The sequence below is a fragment of the Helianthus annuus genome, chromosome 2, assembly GCF_002127325.2.
Source record: "Helianthus annuus cultivar XRQ/B chromosome 2, HanXRQr2.0-SUNRISE, whole genome shotgun sequence".
NCBI classification, from domain to species: domain Eukaryota; kingdom Viridiplantae; phylum Streptophyta; class Magnoliopsida; order Asterales; family Asteraceae; genus Helianthus; species Helianthus annuus.
This window is the reverse complement of record NC_035434.2, coordinates 52,512,580-52,528,017: the sequence shown is the minus strand read 5'-3', so window position 1 is coordinate 52,528,017 and position 15,438 is coordinate 52,512,580. Positions and strand designations below refer to the sequence as shown.

The window sequence follows — 15,438 nt, the reverse complement described above, 5'->3', positions numbered from 1 at the left end:
CATTTTCCAATTTATGCTGCACCGTAAACCAGACTATCACCACCGTAGCAAGTTGATGTCCACCGTAAATTACGGTGGAGCCGTAATTTACGGTGGAGCCTGAACGCAAATGTGTAACTGCCATGTTTTATTCGGTTTGGGGGTGTCTTTTGGTATTATTCTCATCATTGACGGTTCTTAGACACTTTGGGGGCGATTTTGGAGTACTTGCTTGCTTTGTGAACATTTCCAATCATTCGGTTTGTGTTTTTAATTTGTATGAACATTAGATTGATGTTGATGATGATTCACCGAGCCATGTCCGGCTAAACTCTTCGGTGATCATCCTAGGTGAATGTTGCTAAGACTTTTGTGTGTTTAATTTCTGCATTTCTAGAATGATATCTTGCATTGCTTGAATGTCATGGTGTATGTTTGATTGTTTGTAGTGTGTTAATCCATATTACAATTTCTAGTCTCGATCGTACGTTCTTGGTGCCGTTGGCAACCGAGATATCACGGGAAGGGTTAGGGTTGGTTATTGGTTAATAGGTCATCGGGAAACAACCTCGCGTTATCTAATCCGAGTACTTTGTTCCCTTTTATCACTTCAATCACATATACACGAGTTATGTCTATGTAACTCTTTCTAGTGAAATTGCACACAACTGTTTAAAGAAACTGAAACCTAGGGTGATCATTGTTCTCTCCTAATTGTTTACAACAAACTTTGATTTGATTTAGTTCTTAATTTAGTTTTCTAAAACAACAATCCACGATCTTGAATTTTAATTTTCTGCAATTTAGTTTAATTTTAGTTTAAATACAAAGCTATACAATCAACACATTTTCCACATACTCCCTGAGTTCGATACCCTACTACCGCTAACTACAGTTGTTTAGGGATTAAATTTGCGTGACCCACGACATCACGTCAAATTTTGGCGCCGTTGCCGGGGAGTAGTGCGCAACGTGTGTTAGTTTAATAGTTTTGTTTGTTATTTTCGGGTTTACGCTGGTTGTGTTTAGTGTGCAGGTACTTCAGGTGTATGCATACTAGAGGCTCTCAAAGGTCATCACCGCTATCGTTTGATCCGGAAATTGAAAGAACACTACGACAAAACCGAGTTTTAGTGAGAGAAAACAAAATCATTGGTTCACCCACTTCACCCATTACACCGAGAAACATCATGGCTGATTCTCAGATACCACCTACAACCAGTCAAACAACCTCATCCTTTATACCTACTTCCACCCAACCATCACCAAACACTACATTACCTAATACCACTGCTGGATTTACACCAACCAACTCCACTCAACCAATCACCACTCAAACTGAGCCTACCATCACTTACGATCCATCCACCACAATCCCACCATTATCTCACTTCTTTCCCCCAACTACGGGTCAGTCATCATCTACCTTCACAATTGCACCCAATTCAACTGTTGTGCATACTACTTCATCTTTTAGACCACAACAACAACAGTCGGGTTTTCAGTATTCGACCATTCCATTTGGGCAAACTTCAGGAATTCAAGGGGGTGGTTATGATGAGGGATTCGAAGACTTTGAGGGGTATGAAGATGATGGGTACGGTTATGGAGATTATGGTGATCAAGGGGATTTTGGGTATGTTCAAAGTCAATCTCAAGGGATGGCGAGTGTTGGTGGAATGCAACAACAACAACTTATACCGCAACACATTCGGCCAAGACCACAAGGGCCAACAATCCAACAACCTATTCCATTGCAACAAGTTAGGCCACAACATGTATACCCACAATTTCAAAGGCCAAATCAATACCCACCGATGCCCCAACAACCAATTGCACCACAAGGGCCTATACCAAGACCAATGGGTCCTATTCGTCCAAGGGGTCGATTGGGTGTTCCAAGAAGGCATCTTAGGGAACAAGCAAGGGGAATAGAGGCACATTTCAGGCCAATCATTACTCAAAACCCTTCACCGGTGGTTATCCCTCACAACAACCAAGGGAGAACTTTTGAAGTAAGAACAAACTCGTTGCAAAGTTTACCGAAGTATAAAGGGTTAGCAACGGAGGAGTCGTATTTCCATCTAGAGGCCTATGACTCAATTTGCAACACTTTTGGGAGTCAAGGTTTTTCGGCCGATGAAGTCAAGTTAGTCTTATTTCAGTTTTCTTTGGAGGATAAGGCAAAGAAGTGGTTCTACACTTTGCCTTCGGCATCAATATATACATGGGGGGAGATGCAACAAACCTTTTTGGATGAATTCTACACCGCCCAAAAGACCAATGATGCGCGGAAGGGATTGAGAAGCTTTCAACAACAACACGGTGAGATGTTCCATGAGGCGTTTGAGCGTTTTAACATGATGATTAAAAACTGCCCTCATCATGGAATTGAGTTATGGGAATTGATGAACGCGTTTCATGAGGGGTTGAGTGCCGAAGACGCACGTGATCTAATGTCTATCACCGGAGGGACGTTTGGAACGAATTATGAGAATGAAGATTGGGAGTTTTTGGAAAGCATGGCAACTACATCAAAAAGGAAGGCCCAAGCTTCAAGGAGAGCCCGACCAACCACTAATCGACCACAAGTGCACGCCATAGATGATGGTAATGTTCAAACCACTAACCAAATATATAATGTGTGTGCTTTGTGTAATGAAATAGGTCATGCGGCTGAAAATTGCCAAGGAATGTTGGAAGGGCAATACGAGGAAGTCAATGCGGTTCAAGGTCAAGGTCAAGGAGGAGGTGGTAGGAATTACAACAACATGAATTCCAACACCTACCACCCCGGATTGAGAAACCATCCGAACTTTAGATATGGGAACCCGTCAAATCAAGCGAACCCGAATTTCCAAGGTAGCCAAGGCAATTTTGGTTCACGGCCATCTTACAATAATCAAGGTGGGTACCGAGGCGGGAATAACCAAGGGTATCAAAAACAATACCAAACGGGTCAAGAACAAGGGGCACTTTCGGGTGGAAACGAGGTGATGGAGATGCTAAAGAGCATGCAAATGGAGATGCAAAAACGGAACCAACTAGACGAAGTGCGAATGCAAAAAGACGAGGTTCGTGATAAAAGCATCCAGTCACTAACGACTCAAATGGGGCAATTAGCAACCGATGTGGCGGAACTAAAGAAAGGTAAGGGTCAACTTCCAAGCGACACTAAGGTAAACCCTTCACATAGTTCGTCACGAGGTAATGTTAATATTAACCATGTTAGTGTTCTAAGAAGTGGGAAAGAGTTTAAGGCCAATTTGTCACCCGAATTGGTCGAGGGGGTGGTTGAGGATATCACGGGAATGGAAAGTGATGATGAACTTTCACCGGTTAAACCAAAAGAACCAATTAATAAAAAAACGGGTTTGGGTGAAGGTGAAAAGAATGAAACAATTGAGGGTGAACCGAGTCAAGTCCCATTCCCATCGGCTTTACTTGACCCGGGAAAGAAAAATTTTATTGTGTCAAGGGGTCCTCAAAAAGAGGAAATGTGGGATATGTTCAAACAAGTTAAAATAAATCTCCCACTCCTTGATGCAATAAAACAAGTTCCTGCTTATGCAAAATTCTTAAAAGAATTATGTACACAAAAAAGGCAAAACAAGAAAAAAGTGCCTAAGCGGGTAGATTTAACCGGGCAAGTGAGTGCGGTGTTGAATGGGGAGCTTCCTCCTAAGCTCCAAGATCCGGGCACGCCATTGATTAATGTACAAGTGGGTAATTTTCAAATGGCTAAGGCGTTGCTAGATCTGGGAGCCGGAGTTAGCATTTTACCGGGGGGCTTATACGACCAATATGACTTTGGTCCATTAGCAAGGGTGGAGACGACGGTTGTTTTGGCCGATTTGTCTCATAAGTTGCCTCGGGGTATGGTTCAAAATGTTATTGTTAAAATTGATGAGTTTTATTACCCGGTGGACTTCTTAGTTTTGGACTACTCATCGGCGGACCCTAAACAACAACAAAACATAATTTTGGGTCGGCCATTTTTAAGCACCGCACATGCTATTATCGATTGTAGATTTGGTACAGTTGATATGGCATTTGGAAATCGAAAAATGCGTTTGAATGTTTTTACTAACAATTCTAATGCTAACGGTGTTGATGAGTGTTTCATGGCAGACATAGTAGATGGATGCAACCCGCATGAGTATGAGGAGGATGGTTTGGATATTTGCCTGTGTGACTTTTCTGAACAGGTACATGCTTATGCATTACGGGTTGAAGAGGAAGCACAAGATGTTATGGCAATGAAAGAAGGTAGACCACCATGGACCCACCAATTCGAGGGTCTACCGGTGGAAATCGATTCGGGTCAAAACCATCGTTGGAGGAACCACCAAAGCTAGAGCTCAAGGACTTGCCGGGCCACTTGAAGTACGTATTTTTAGGGGATAATGACACTTTGCCGGTCATTATTGCCTCTAATTTGGAAGTGGCACAAGAGCAAGCGTTGATGGAGGTGTTAAAAGCGAACAAGGGTGCTATTGGATGGACGATTGCCGATCTCAAAGGAATTAGTCCATCCATCGTCATGCATAAAATTATCACAACCGAGGATGCCAAACCGACACGAGAAGCTCAAAGGCGGTTGAACCCGAACCTAAGGGAGGTAGTAAAAAAAGAGGTAATTAAGTGGTTGGATGCGGGAATCATCTATCCGATTTCGGATAGTGCTTGGGTGAGTCCCACCCAAGTTGTGCCTAAGAAGGCCGGCATTCAAGTAGTCAAGGATGAAAGTGGTGAACAAATTGCCACCCGACTGGTTACCGGATGGCGGGTGTGTATTGACTACCGAAAATTGAATGCCGCCACTGCTAAGGACCATTTCCCGCTACCTTTTATTGACCAAATTATTGAAAAATTGTCGGGTCAAAAATATTATTGCTTCTTAGATGGGTATTCGGGTTATAATCAAATTGCCATACACCCGGATGACCAACACAAGACCACCTTCACATGTCCATATGGCACCTTTGCCTTTAGGCGAATGCCATTTGGTTTGTGTAATGCTCCGGCAACTTTTCAACGATGTATGATGAGTATTTTCTCGGACATGGTTGGAGAGTCGCTCGAAGTATTCATGGATGATTTCTCCATTTTTGGCACTACTTTTGATGCTTGTCTCAACGAATTGCAAAAGGTTTTGAAAAGGTGCGTTGAGAAAAATTTAGTGCTAAGTTGGGAGAAAAGTCATTTCATGGTGCAAGAGGGCATTGTGTTGGGACATGTGATTTCGGAAAGAGGGATGGAGGTGGATAAGGCAAAGATACGGGTAATTTCATCATTGCCACCTCCTAAAAATGTTAAGGGTGTACGGTCATTCTTGGGACACGCGGGTTTTTATCGACGTTTCATTAAGGGTTTTAGTGTTATCACCAAACCCTTATGCAATTTGTTATTAAAAGATGTCCCATTCGACTTTACTAATGAGTGCATGCAAGCTTTTAATGTTTTGAAGGAACACTTGGTCAAGGCGCCTATCTTGCAACCACCTGACTGGTCAAAGCCGTTCGAGATAATGTGTGATGCAAGCGATACCACTATTGGTGCAGTTTTGGGTCAACGGGTTGACAAGAAGCCGGTGGTTATATACTATGCAAGCAAAACTTTATCCGAAGCGCAACTTAACTACACCACAACCGAGAAGGAATTACTAGCAGTGGTGTACGCTTTGGATAAGTTTCGCTCATATATTTGGGGAAGCAAGGTAGTAGTTTATTCCGATCATAGTGCGGTTCGGTATTTAATGGAGAAAAAGGATGCGAAGCCGCGTTTGATTCGGTGGGTTTTATTGTTGCAAGAATTTGATCTAGAGATCCGAGACAAGAAAGGAAGCGAGAATGTTGTTGCGGATCATTTGTCCCGAATCCCGTTGGAAGGTGTAGATAATGCAAGTGAAATCAATGAACGGTTCCCCGATGAACAATTGTTGGCCGTTTCTACTTATGTTGCCCCTTGGTATGCTCATTACGTTAACTATTTGGCCAAAGGTGCGATCCCAAATCATTGGACTAAGAAGAGACGACAACAGTTTTCTAGTCAAGTGAAGCAATATATATGGGACGAACCCGACTTATTCAAAATTGGGGCCGACCAAGTGATAAGAAGATGTGTTCCCGAAACTGAAGTTTTAGAGATATTGACCCATGCTCATTCATCCGCATGTGGGGGCCATTTTAGTGGGAATAAGACAGGCTATCGGGTGTTATCGAGTGGGTTTTATTGGCCCACGATTTTCAAGGATGCTCGTGAGTATGCCCGAAATTGCATCAATTGTCAAAGAATGGGAAGCATTTCGAAACGTGATGAAATGCCGTTGCAACCAATTTTGGTAGTGGAGGTATTTGATGTTTGGGGAATAGACTTCATGGGTCCTTTCCCAAACTCAAATGGGTTTTTATACATATTGGTTGCGGTTGATTATGTGTCGAAATGGATTGAAGCTATTGCCACAAGGACCAACGATCATTCCGTTGTATGTAAGTTTGTGCAATCCAACATTTTTTCTCGTTTCGGTGTACCTCGGGTGATAATCAGTGATGGTGGTTCGCATTTCAAAAATTTCAATTTTGGAAAGTTGCTAAAAAGATATAGTGTGAATCACCGTGTGGCTACACCGTACCACCCGCAAACGAGTGGTCAAGTGGAGGTATCTAACCGGCAAATCAAAGAAATTTTAATGAAGACGGTTAGAACGGATAGGAAAGATTGGTCAAGCAAGCTTGATGACGCATTGTGGGCATATCGCACGGCTTTCAAAACCCCACTTGATACCACTCCGTATCGAATGGTTTACGGGAAAGGATGTCATTTGCCTATGGAGTTGGCACATAGGGCATATTGGGCAATTAAAACAGTGAATGCGGACTATGATGAAGCGGGTCGGGCGAGGAAGCTTCAACTGAATGAAATTGAGGAGATAAGGGACCAAGCGTATGAGTGTGCATCCGCATACAAAGACAAACTGAAAAAAGTTCATGATGCGAAGATAAAGAAGAAGAACTTTGAAGTGGGTCAAAAAGTGTGGTTATACAATTTAAGGTTGAAAATGTTCGCGGGAAAACTCAAGAGCAAGTGGATGGGCCCTTACGTTGTCCGACGAGTGGGAAGGTTCGGAGATGTTGACATTCAAGATGAGCGAACATTAAAACAACAAACGGTGAACGGTCACCGGTTAAAGCCGTATTTGGATGGCAATGACATCAACAACTTGGAGCTTGACAAAGCGGGCTACATCTTACGCCCGGTCGAGGAGGAACAACCATAAAAGGCCCAGGTTTGGTGGTAGTGTACATAGTAGTTTCGTTTTATTTTGTTTGTATAGTTGCACAATTGCCATAGCTTTTCGAAGTCCGTGTTCGAAACAAGTGTGGGGAAGTTCGGGTCGCGAATTGCTCTTACATCGTGTTGAGGACAACACGGGATTTTTGAGGGGGTAGGGTGATTTTTTCCAAGTTTTTGAAATAATTAAAAAAACATAAAAAAATCGAAAAATTTAAAAAAAAAAAAAAATCTAAAAAATTGGTCACATAAACTTCAAGTTTTATCAAAAAATGGATGCCCAGTGTCCACCGTAAATTACGGTGGAGCCGTAATTTACGGTGGGTGTTAAAAATTTTTGGATTTTTATGGTGTGAACCTCCTGTGTTACGGTGAGAATTTCAGTCCAGCGATTACCGTAAATTACGGTAAGGCCGTAATTTACGGTGGAAGGTGAAAATTCTTGGGGTTTACGGTATTTCTCCCCTGAGTTACGGTGCAAGAAAAGACATTCAGGTCTCACCGTAATTTACGGTGAGACCGTAAATTACGGTACGCGATAAATTTGTTTCCGTCGGCAGGGATTCCGTATATACATAAAAAAAAAAAAAAACTAACAAAAAGCGAAAACAAACAGACCTAGTCACGTGCATCAACCCCTATCCATCCATTTTCTCTTCACTTTTTCACCACATTCTTCTTCTCTAAGAACCCACATCCCTCTTCTTCTTCCATCTTCTTTCTTTCATAAAATCTTCAATCCTTGCCCAAATCAAGTGAGGTTTTGGTCTAAATCGACTAATTTTTCACAAGCTTTGTGATTGTGAGGAGGAAATCCAGAGAAAACGCGATTTTGGGGTCAAAGTGCAAAACCCTAGGTTGAGATAATTTGGGGGTTTTGGGATTTTTAGTTTCACAAGCATCCTTTCATCTTGAAACAAGGTATGAACACTTATTTTGCTATATTATGGTGATGCATTGTGAAAAACGAGGTGATTTAGGTTATATGTTCTTGCCCACTTGCTTGTTGTTAGGATATGAGTATGGAATTGGTTATTGCACATGGTTAATGGTTGTAGATGTATGAATTGTTTTTAAAGTAGTGAACTTTTGGGATGCTCTACATTGTAGAGACACCATGCCCAATTTTTGAAAAATTCTTGATACATTTTGGGTTCACTAACATCTACAATCATGGCAACAAGCAAGTGTGGGGATGATGTGTGAAGAGAGTGTTTAATTTTTGTGTTTGTTTTGTTGTTTCTTCATGTGTGTAGGAAATGGCAAAGACAAAGGAAAAGCCGGGTTCAAGTTCATCCTCATCAAGAGGCAAGGGCAAGGAAAAGGAGCAACCATCAAAGAAGAGGCAATATATGGGTAGGGTTAGTGAAAGCGAAAGCGAGGAAGAAGAAGAGATGCAGTTAGACCCAAGTGATAAACCGGTGTGGAATTCGGGGTCGTTGGATGACCAACCCGAAATCTGGCAGCCAACCCTGTATAACGACTGCATGAACAAGTTAAAAAATAAAGCAGCCGCGTTTATCTGTGAAAAAGAGGTTGATGAACCCCAGTTTGGCCAGTTCGGGGTGTCTGATAAGTTCCGTGCTTTGGGTTGGGAAGGAGCACTTAAGTGTTTTGATAAAGATAAGAGCAATTTGTTTTTGACTGAGATTCAGGAGTGGATGGCAACACTTAAATGTCACAACTTCCACAGGCCATCACAAATGAAGTTGGTTGGGATGGTACATGGGGTACCAGTTGAAATGTCATTCGATACGTTGAAGAAGTTGGGAAAATATGATAGTCTTCCAGCTAGGGAGTACATGATTCCCACGCTTGATGATTTATTGCTCAAACCCGAGAAGCACGTGACATGGAACAGCATGTTAGCGGATTTGTTTTTGCCCGGTAGGTATGGTGGCGTGTTATACCGAAAAAATCTGAAGATAGAAGCCAAGCTATTGCATACGATCTGTTTGCTTAATGTCATCCCAAGAAGAGGGGATAAGGAACAGGTGAGGTTTCCAGAGATACCTGTTCTGTATTCATTGATGCATGGATCCCCACGCTTTCCAATACGCTACCTGATTATGCACCATTTGTGGATATGCCGGAACAAATACGGGAGAGACATTGTCCCGTACTGTCGCATCATAACGGGTTTAATGAAACAGCAGAAGGCACTCACATCTGAAGACCGCGGTTTAACGAAAAGGCACCTGCCTTTTACTTTGGATAGGTTGGGAAATGTTTGGACGTATACTTCGTCTGAACGTTATCACAAGCTGAAATCGGAAGGTCAACGGTGGAGGGCGTTGAAATTGGGTGCAAGGGAGTTGTTACCGGGAGAACCGGATGAACCTGAAAGCGATGAAGAGTTGATTCCGAGTGGGGATGATGATTACGCAGACGAGCCACAGGGTGGTGCAAATGTTGGTTTTGGGGTTTTTCATGGTGGTCATGGTGGTACGTTCTACGACTACGCGCAGCAACCGTATGAGCCGGGGTGGGCTTATAGTGGTTCAATGCAGGAGGTGATCGAGAGCCAACGCCCGCCGGCGGCCATCTTTGATACTTGGTCGGGTCCGGAGAGGTCGTTATTTGATCAAGGCACGCGGAATAGCGCTAGTATTGAGCGGGCGCTTAAACATAGCTTCGACCGCAATGAATCATGGCACCGGACCCACGCATACTCTCGAGAGGTGGATGCTAATAACAGATATCATGATGATCAAATGAGGCGGATGCATGCGGATTGGCATGCCGGAAGGCCGGTGGTTGAAGATCCACAACATGTGGACTATGCTTCATTGCCGCCTTATGATGGTAGCATTTCTTATCCGACTCCACCACTCCACCATTCTCAGTGGCTTGATCCAAGACGGCAAGAGGGACCACAACAACAAGAGGGAAGCAGTAGCGGCTCGTTCGGGTTTGGAGAATGGAACGATATGATGTCGTCCATCTTTGGGCCCCCAGGACCGCGCTACTATTGATCAGGTGGTATTCTCTCTTTTGTATAGTTTGTATATGTTTGTTGGTTTATGTTGATTGTGGTTGGGAGGATGGGTGGTGATTGATCATGTGGTTGATTATTGGGTTGGTGGTTGGTTGGTGGTGTTGTGTTTAAAATGAAAAACATAAAAAAAAATATAAAATATAAAAAAATACAAAAAGAAATTTGAGGTTTGAGATGAAAAGCTTTTCGTGGATGTTGATTGAGGTAGTGATCAAAACCTCCCAAAGCCATACATTGGGGACAATGTATCCCAAGTGTGGGGATGGGGGAATTTTTTTGAAGATTTTTGAAAAATCTTAAGCCGAGCAAAACAATGTGAAATCTTGACGCCCTAATTTATCCCAAGTTAATGCACCGGCAACCCTTATTATCCTTTTCATTCTTGGTGAGAATTGTAGCCACACGTGTACATAAATAATCTTTGATGAGAGTGGCTATGGGTGGGGGTGCGTTAGAACTTGTGCTTGAATGCGATTTGAATCCTTAGTTAGACATGAATGTTGAAAGGATAAGGGCATTAGGTAGCCTCGTCGTTGGTGTGAGCGAGTGTGGGATTTGGGGGGTTGGACCTCATTAATTATACATATGAGCATGGTTGCGAGAGGGGCGGGGGTTTGGACATTTAGTTGCCCATTTTGTGCCTTTAAAGCTTATCATTTGCTTCCCCTAGCTACTTACTTGAAAATTCACCCAAATTTGACCCGGTCTTGTAGTATTAGTGATAGAATTAGTAGTTTTGTGAGTTTGAAGTAGTTTGGTTAGTGTGTTATTGTATGATGCTTTGAATGAAAAAAAAAAAAGCAGAAAAAAAAGGAAAAGCAACGAAAAAAAAAAAGAGAAGGTTTCTTTGTCTTGTATATAGTAGTGCGTATTTGTTAGTTGGTTTTTGATGTTTGTAATAAAAAGACCTGGTCGAATTTTCGCTACTCATATATATTCCATTTCCTCCCCATGCACCCAGCCACGTTACAACCTTTAAGTCCCTTTGATTTGCATTCATGTTTGACCCATTATAGGAGAATGATTGATTCAAGTACAAGCTTATGATTGTGCAACCACCCGTTTGCCTAATGTGTGTCTAGCTTATCTTTGCAAGTTTCCACTTGTAGCCGAGAGGAGAGAATTTGTGAGGGGTGCATTGCTTGGGCGTTAAAAAGGGGTTGGTAAAGAAATTGAATGTTTTGTTTTGTTTGATTTGATCACTTGTTTTGAAACTATGTTGATGAGTTGCTTGGGACAAGCAACGGTTAAGTGTGGGGATGTGACGGGTGGTCCTTGGGACAACCCTTAAGCATGTTAAGATATGAAATAATCCTCCATTTAACTGTGTAATTATCTTGAATTAGATAACTACGATGCTTATGTTTCAGGTACGAATTAGGAGCTAAAAGATGGAACAAAGGCAGCTTTTGGAGGCTTTGGTGGAAAACGGGTCAAAAGGAGAACAAGAGCTTAAACAAAGAAGTGAAGGCAACTTGGTACCGTAAATTACGGTACTACCGTAATTTACGGTGGCCCATTTTCCAATTTATGCTGCACCGTAAACCAGACTATCACCACCGTAGCAAGTTGATGTCCACCGTAAATTACGGTGGAGCCGTAATTTACGGTGGAGCCTGAACGCAAATGTGTAACTGCCATGTTTTATTCGGTTTGGGGGTGTCTTTTGGTATTATTCTCATCATTGACGGTTCTTAGACACTTTGGGGGCGATTTTGGAGTACTTGCTTGCTTTGTGAACATTTCCAATCATTCGGTTTGTGTTTTTAATTTGTATGAACATTAGATTGATGTTGATGATGATTCACCGAGCCATGTCCGGCTAAACTCTTCGGTGATCATCCTAGGTGAATGTTGCTAAGACTTTTGTGTGTTTAATTTCTGCATTTCTAGAATGATATCTTGCATTGCTTGAATGTCATGGTGTATGTTTGATTGTTTGTAGTGTGTTAATCCATATTACAATTTCTAGTCTCGATCGTACGTTCTTGGTGCCGTTGGCAACCGAGATATCACGGGAAGGGTTAGGGTTGGTTATTGGTTAATAGGTCATCGGGAAACAACCTCGCGTTATCTAATCCGAGTACTTTGTTCCCTTTTATCACTTCAATCACATATACACGAGTTATGTCTATGTAACTCTTTCTAGTGAAATTGCACACAACTGTTTAAAGAAACTGAAACCTAGGGTGATCATTGTTCTCTCCTAATTGTTTACAACAAACTTTGATTTGATTTAGTTCTTAATTTAGTTTTCTAAAACAACAATCCACGATCTTGAATTTTAATTTTCTGCAATTTAGTTTAATTTTAGTTTAAATACAAAGCTATACAATCAACACATTTTCCACATACTCCCTGAGTTCGATACCCTACTACCGCTAACTACAGTTGTTTAGGGATTAAATTTGCGTGACCCACGACATCACATCAGTAGGACGTGGTTGACCACCAAATAGCTTGATTTAACTTGTCTGTGTATCTGCCGAGCAACCCAAGGTGAGTTCACACTCTTACCAAGGCATGGGATTCCCGGGGTGTTGGGAATGGGATTGAAAGGATAAGGTTGAATAGATTCATACGAACACTGTTACTAGACTACCATACCATCGTCCTCGGTTGTGTAGGATACATACGTAAAACCTACGTATACCTAAGTTACTCACTGTCCTCAGGTTGCGAAGGACACTCACGTAAAACCTACGTGAACGGATACTCACTACTGCCTCGGATGTGTCAGGCACTTACGTAAAACCTACATAAACTCCCACGTAACCCTATCCTAGGTTGTGAAGGATACTTACGTAAAACCTACGTAAACTTGTACGTATTACTGTTCTCGGGATATGTAGAACACTTATGGTAACGCATAGTCTAGTGGATTAATAACATGGGAAGCCCCCACCAATAGAAACCAATATCGGCCCAGTAGAGCCACCTGATACTCATGAACTTACTCTTACGCATTTACTTTCTGTGAACTCGCTCAACTAGTTGTTGACTCTCTGCTGCATGCCTTGCAGGACCTTAGGTACTTTTGGAGCTTGCACAAGGAGGGGCGAGTCGTTGTGGGCGAAGGATCGTGGTTAATTATTAAACATTATTGACATTTCAAACGTTAATACTTATGTTGGGTTTTCTACATTAATGCTTCCGCTATATTTACTTTTGTTGGTTGTGATAAACACCTTTCGTATTGATGGAAACTTTTACAATTTTTTTATATGTTCAATATGATTGGTGGCTTGATCCTGGTCAGTCACGCTCCCAAGCGGTGGTACTCCGCGTGTGGATTTTTTTTGGGGGTGTGACAGATTGGTATCAGAGCCATTAGTTATAGAGAACTCGGTTTTAATATGGGAAACGTTTTATTAAAACCAGACTATAACCAGAACAGTGCTCTCAACGTTCCACAACCACGCTTCGCTCCACGTGCAAGACTCGACATCCTAGGTAATAAGGTTTATGTTTATTACCTGCTTGCTAGAAACGTATAAAACTTTGCTCGTAGTACACTTAGATACACATGATACTATTACATGAGAATACCTAGGTGCTTACGCTTTTCTGTCATCGCCCTACTCGCGAACCATTCTCACTTACGCTACCTTTACTATGAAGATCATGTCCGGACGTGTGAACATGACTCAAGCCCAGCTAGAGGCTCTCGTTCAAGCTCAAGTTGCTGCGGCACTTGCAGCCGCACAAGCAGGAGGTATATCCTGTCGTTATAGCACACACTAGGATCTTTAGATCCTACACTCCTAAACTAGCCCTTGTAATTAAACTTTGTCCTATTCGTACACAATAGGTCAACCAGCACAGCAACCAGTCTGCACTTTCAAGAACTTCATGGACTGTCGTCCAAGTACCTTCAGTGGCACTGAAGGAGCGGTTGGACTCCTCCACTGGTTTGAAAAGCTCGAGTCTGTGTTCGAGATGTGTGAATGCCCTGAGGCTCGCAGGGTGAAATACGCCACTGGCACGCTAGAAGGAATAGCACTAACTTGGTGGAACGCCCAAGTTCAGATTTTAGGGTTGGCAGCTGCTAACGCCACACCCTGGAATGATTTCAAGGAACTGATCAAGAGAGAGTACTGCACTCGGGAAGACATCCACAAGTTGGAAGATGAGTTGTACCATCTGAAGATGACTGGATCGGAAATTGAAGCTTACACCAAAAGGTCAAACGAGCTGGCCGTGCTGTGTCCGACTATGGTGGACCCTCCAGTTAAGCGCATTGAGTTGTATCTCAAAGGGTTGGCGCCAGAGATCCAGAGCCATGTTACCTCGGCTAATCTTGACAACATCCAGGATAGTCAACGCCTCGCTCATCGCATCACTGACCAGGCAGTGGATCAGAACAGACTGCCTAAACGTATCAGCGCTACTGCTACCGTTACTACTTCAGCTACTCCTGCTACTCCCAGTGACAGTAAGAGAAAATGGGATGGGGATTCCAGCAAGGGATCAGCTTCAGTTCAGTCTCAGGCCCAGCAGCGAAAGACTGACAGTTATCAGAGTCCCAGCCAGCACTCTTCAGGTAGTCACAGGCAGGGCGGATATCGAGGAAACCTCCCAAAGTGCAACAATTGCGGCAGACACCACAGTGGCCAGTGTAACAAAGGTCGCTGTCAAAGATGCCTCAAGATGGGTCATGAGGCCAAGGATTGTAGAAGCCCTCGGCCTGTGAATCAGAATCAGCAGCAGCCGCAAGCACAGAAGAATCAGCAGCAGGGCAACAAGGGATGTTTTCACTGTGGTGCAGAAGGTCACTTCAAAAGGCACTGCCCTCAACTAAACAGGAACCAGAACAACAACAATCACAACAATCAGGGAAATGGCAACAACAACAACGGGGGAAACAACAACGGCAACGAGGCAAGGGGTCGTGCGTTTGTGTTGGGGCAGGGTGATGCCAGGAATGATCCCATCGTCGTTATGGGTAAGTTTCTTCATGACAACATTTATGTTACTGCTTTGTTTGATTCGGGTGCGGATACAAGTTACATGTCTTTGAAAATGAGTAAATTGTTAAAACGTACATCAACACCTCTAAACACCAAACACGTCATAGAACTAGCTAATGGTAAGAGTTTAGAAGCCACGCAAATAGTCAGGGGCTGTAGTATCGTCTTAGCCGGTCAAACATTCTTGATCGACCTTAT

At 42.8% G+C, this 15,438-nt stretch overlaps 1 non-coding gene across 1 annotated transcript; it reads right to left on the bottom strand.

Moving 5' to 3' along the window:
* Positions 1-2,265: 2,265 nt before the first annotated feature.
* Positions 2,266-2,371, bottom strand: LOC118489995. Its single transcript, XR_004888006.1, has one exon. It is a non-coding gene; the product is annotated as a small nucleolar RNA R71 (small nucleolar RNA).
* Positions 2,372-15,438: the final 13,067 nt, after the last annotated feature.